Raw genomic sequence first — 5,589 nt, forward strand, 5'->3', positions numbered from 1 at the left:
ACATGTATGTTAGAGGTGCCCTAGAATTAAAAAGTAAATTTATATTGGCATAGTTAAATAACAAGAGTTCAGTACATGGAAAAGACATACAGTGAGTCTCAAACTCAATTGTTTCCTCCTTCTTATATAAATCTCATTTGTTTAAAAGACCTCCGAAGAACAAGTGAATCTCAACATAACACCAACTGTTACGTAACAGTCGGGGTGTACGCCCACAATATTTGCATAATGCCAGCCCATGATTGAGGTATAACACAAGGGCAGTTAGTATAACACAAGGGCAGAACGTCTGGATGTGCACTGCTGAATAATCAGACTAGGTAAGCAAGCAAGGAAAATAAAAAATAAAGCAATAATAACTGACATGATCCATGATAACATGATATTTTTAGTGATATTTGTAAATTGTCTTTCTAAATGTTTCGTTAGCATGTTGCTAATGTACTGTTAGATGTGGTTAAAGTTACCATTGTTTCTTACTGTATTCACGGAGACAAGAGTCGTCGTTATTTTCATTTTTAAACACTTGCAGTCTGTATAATTCATAAACACAACTTCATTCTTTATAAATCTCTCCAACAGTGTAGTGTTAGCCACAGAACATAGCCTCAAATTCATTCAATATCAAATGTAAACACCCAGATAAATACAATACTCACACAATCCGACGCATGCATGCAGCATGCATGACGAACACTTTGTAAAGATTCATTTTGAGAGTTATATTAGCTGTGACCGCGCGATTTAAAGGGGCCGCAACCTGAAATCGGCTCGTTTCTAAATATGCCTTAAAATAGGCAGATAAAAAAATGAATTAAAAAAAATCTATGGGGTATTTTGAGCTGAAACTTCACAGACACATTCAGGGGACACCTTAGACTTATATTACATCTTTTAAAAAGTTCTAGGGCACCTTTAAAGTTTTGCCTCTTTGTCGCCATCTCAGTTTAAAACCTGCAATTGCAGATGTTTGCGGAATTATCATCTTTACATGGGTTGTGCATCGGCATGGCTCCTCAGCGCGGTTGAATCTAGTGTTTGCTGTCAGTCATATATAGATGAATATATATGAAATAATAATAATGTAATAATAATATATGAAATATAGATATAGCAGTGATATTGCTGTGAATTTCATGTTTTTCAATATTTGTTTTTGTAATGTTGCTGCTTTCTAAATTTACTTTTAAGTCCATAAGATGTGATTTTATTACCAGCAAACACTAACAGGTACATTAGTGTTAGTATTTTGAAGTATTAACTGTCCATACATTGCACTTTTAAAAAAAAATCTGTTGAGGATCTTGTTGGTGAATAGAATATATATTTTTTGAACATATTTTTTCTTTGAATCTGTCAAAATAGTACAATATTATCCTACAATATATGTGACATCAAATAAGGGTTAGCACAAAAGTAATCTAAATGTAATCCAAAAGTAGTACCAAAAATGTGTAATCTAAGAGATTATATTACTGATTACAAATTTTCATGTCATGTAATTTGTAACTGATTGCAATTCATAAGTAATATACCAAGCTCTGCTGATATGCACTTGTTCAAAAATGTATTTGGGATAATGCAGCTTTAATTTCAAGGCATTCTTATTGATGATATCAAAGCAATCACAATTAATTCTTGCAATTTCTACAAAACATCATATCACATGATCATATTATGACATAATATGTACAAATAGGAATCAATGTCACAGAAAATAAACACAAACATACATGTATAAAACAAATGTAATATGTGTAATGACAATGAGTGCAGTACTGGTCTGAAAGGACTGACACAGCACACTGATTGCAATATATGCTTATATCTATAATGCTAAAGATAATTCTTCTGCAGGTGAATTGCTAATCTATATGTATGGATTGTTTTGTCTTTGTTAATGCGTGTGAATAAGAATTTGAACCCATAACCCATTCTCCTGAGACGACGCCCTAATTCTAACTCCTGCCATTAGCTTTATTACAAACACCTGATACTGCTATCATCTGATAAACACAAACTCTCTCTCACACACACACACACACACACACAACCTCACAACATCTCATTTACACACAATATATCTTGCATAGACACATTTTTATCTCTCCCTCCCTCAGACACAAACAAATTACCTCAACAAGGATGTTGTGTGTGCATTAGCTAGCTTTGTGGGCAGGACATTTCTTGTCCTGACCATTTACCACAATAAAACACCAGCCGTATTCATTTTAAAGATACTGTCTATCTATCTTTTCGTACAACTTACTTCAGTTTGCACATGCAGAGAAACATCTTGTGGCCACATACACTTTTACTAGCAATGAACATGACCAGCAGAGGGCGATATGACCGACAGAGCGTTGTCATGATGCACACACACATACAGAACACAAACCATATGTTAAATAATTCACTCTTCACTAAACAGTCTGTTGTAGAGACAACAAATGGGCCAGCTGACCAGCTAATATACTTACATCTGACCCTCTTGTCAGTGTTTGTGTGTGTCCAGTCCGCTTTGTAAACCAAGTGGACTCAAAAGACTCAAAAGAACGATTCGCTCTCTGATCTAGTTCTCTGAATGAGTGAATAATGCATTTTAGGTGAACTATTCTTGCTGAGAATGAAAATATTTTGCAGGTGCTCGAATAAATTATGTATTTAGAATAAATCCAACCTCCATGAGTAAATTAAAAAGTATTACATTTACACTTAAACTGAATTTTGATTCATTTTCTTTCAGACCTCATTCATCTACTATATAGCCAGTACCCTAAAGTTTGTCATTGTCAGGTAAAACTTTACAATAAGATTTCATTCGTTAACATTATTAACATGAACAATACTTATCCTAAGATAATGTTATGCTTAGATAATGAAACATTTTAATGTAAAATGTCATATCTGTTAATATTAGTTAAAGGGTTAGTTCACCCAAAAATGAAAATTCGGTCATTTATTACTCACCCTCATGCCGTCCCACACGCGTCAAACCTTTGTTAATCTTCAGAACACAATTAAGATGTTTTAGTTGAAATCCGATGACTTCGGGAGGCCTTCTTAGGGAGCAATGACATTTCCTCTGTCAAGATCCATAAAGATACTAAAAACATATTTAAATCGGTTCATGTGAGTACAGTGGTTCAATATTGGCGTCCAGAATAATTTTGGTGCGCCTATTTAGTGATGGCCGATTTCAAAACACTGCTTCAGGAAGATTCGGACTTTCGGAGCACAAATGAATCAGTGTATCGAATCATGATTCAGATCGCCTGTCCAACTGCCAACGGCTGAAATCACGTGACTTTGGCGCTCCGAACAGCAGATTCGATACACTGATTCATTTATGCTCCGAATCTTCCTGAAGCAGTGTTTTGAAATCGGCCATCACTAAATAAGTCGTTATTTTGTTTTTTTGGCGCTCAAAAAATATTCTCGTCGCTTTATAATATTAATATTGAACCACTGTACTCACATGAACTGATTTAAATATGTTTTTGGTACCTTTATGGATCTTGAGAGAGGAAATGTCATTGCTGGCTGGAGGTCTCACGGAGCCATCGGATTTCAACTAAAATATCTTAATTTGTGTTCCGAAGATTAACAAAGGTCTTACGGGTGTGGAACGGCATGAGGGTGAGTAATAAATGACATTATTTTCATTTCTGGGTGAACTAACCCAATGCACTGTGAACCAACATGAACATTTTTATTAGACTATAACCCTAAATGTTAATAATTAGTAATTTTAAATGATTTTATTTGTACAAACGCAATCATTCCAGGGCATTATTCATAAGAAAACATATTCTATTTCCTCAGATTTTCTCCAGTTAATCTCTTTTCAAAAATAATAGTTTTTTATGTCTGGTGGATTTCAACTTCTTTATCTTTTAAACTTATCAAGGAAGAAAAAAAAAATACACTAATGTCCTCATTTATATTGTGAAATCCTTTCACAACCCACTAGTGAGGACATTGACTGGTCCTCACAAAATTTAAAGGCTTATAAATCAACCAAAAGATGTTTTTATTTAAATCTAATGATGTGCACATGTCTAGGTTTAGGAATAGGGGTTGGGTTAGGTGATAGAAAATATCATTGACCTGATATAAAATCAATGGAAGTCTATGCAATGTCCTCACTAAGATAGCAAAACAAACCTGTGTGTGTGTGTGTGTGTGTGTGTGTGCATGTAAAGGAGAACTCCAGAGAAATCAAACTATGTTTGTCTGATTAACACTGATTAACCTCTGAAACTGATCAATTATTTATTACTGAATCAACATCCGACACCAACCCTGGATATCTGAGAGAGAGAGAGAGAAAGAGAGAACTTTTCACACTAAAAATAATATAAAACACCATAGAACTCACTTTTTAAGAGTAGCAGATCTGTGTGCTTTATTGGCTTGACAAATAACTGTACATTATGTGTTACCAAAACAATGGTAGGTTAACTGACGACAAAAAACAATGCACAATAAATATAGAAAAAAATTAAATAAAAATTGCATAAATAATAAAAAGTAAAAATAGAATAACTGATATTGTTGTGCAATTTAAGAAATCAGTGGTGAGATAGATAGATAGATAGATAGATAGATAGATAGATAGATAGATAGATAGATAGATAGATAGATAGATAGATAGATAGATAGATAGATAGATGCCTTTAAGATGTCTTCAAGCTTCATGAAATCAAGATCTCAATAGATATTAAAAAGTTGATTTCTTGGTAAAGTGATAAGGTCACACTGTTGTTATCACAATATCATATTACAAGAACCTGAAAACAAAGTATATAAAGTTCAGCATTATAAACATGATCAGTTGATTTAAAAGACACTAAAACCTCAATCACAGATTGTGTGTGCGTGAGAGAGACAGAGGGAGAGAAAAACAATGGACTGCAAAAACATTCCTCAACATAAACAAATGTGTATCATAAAAATGATCAAACTTGACTTCAGACCCTGCGTTAAACATGTACAAGCATCTACCATTATATATAATACATGTATGAAACATACATGTTTCAACTGAAATACTTAATGTCATGTCAAACTCAGTCTACTTTATGCACTGATGTGGCTATTAATGAATGTTAAACTTGCTCTTAAACAGTGTTAGGACTCTTATAGGTGTCTTAACCAGGTGCAACGTAACAATCTCAGCCAATTTGAATATATTTTATGGTAATATACAACTGAGTGGACTGGGATTTTGGACCAATGAGATTCCACAGTGGGCGGGGCTACCCTGCAGAAAAAGGGTACATCATTTGTTGTGATATTGTTTGGCGCATGAAGCCTCCTCACAAAGTTGCAAACGTGACATCTGTTCGGATACACAAACACGACACCACTACAGAAAATCACCAAACAAGAAACACATACCATTTTGCAACCGTCCTGACATGATTTTGTAAAAACACGTTAATAAAACGCCTGGCCTTTAAGGCTGCAATTTGCACACACGCAAGTAGACATGCGTAAGTCTAAGTTCCGTAGCGCCAGTAAATGGGAGGAGCTCTACAAAACGAACCAATCAGATCGCACCTTCGGCACCAACCCTTGTCCGTT

The sequence above is a fragment of the Chanodichthys erythropterus genome, chromosome 22 (genome assembly GCF_024489055.1).
Source record: "Chanodichthys erythropterus isolate Z2021 chromosome 22, ASM2448905v1, whole genome shotgun sequence".
NCBI lineage: Eukaryota > Metazoa > Chordata > Actinopteri > Cypriniformes > Xenocyprididae > Chanodichthys > Chanodichthys erythropterus.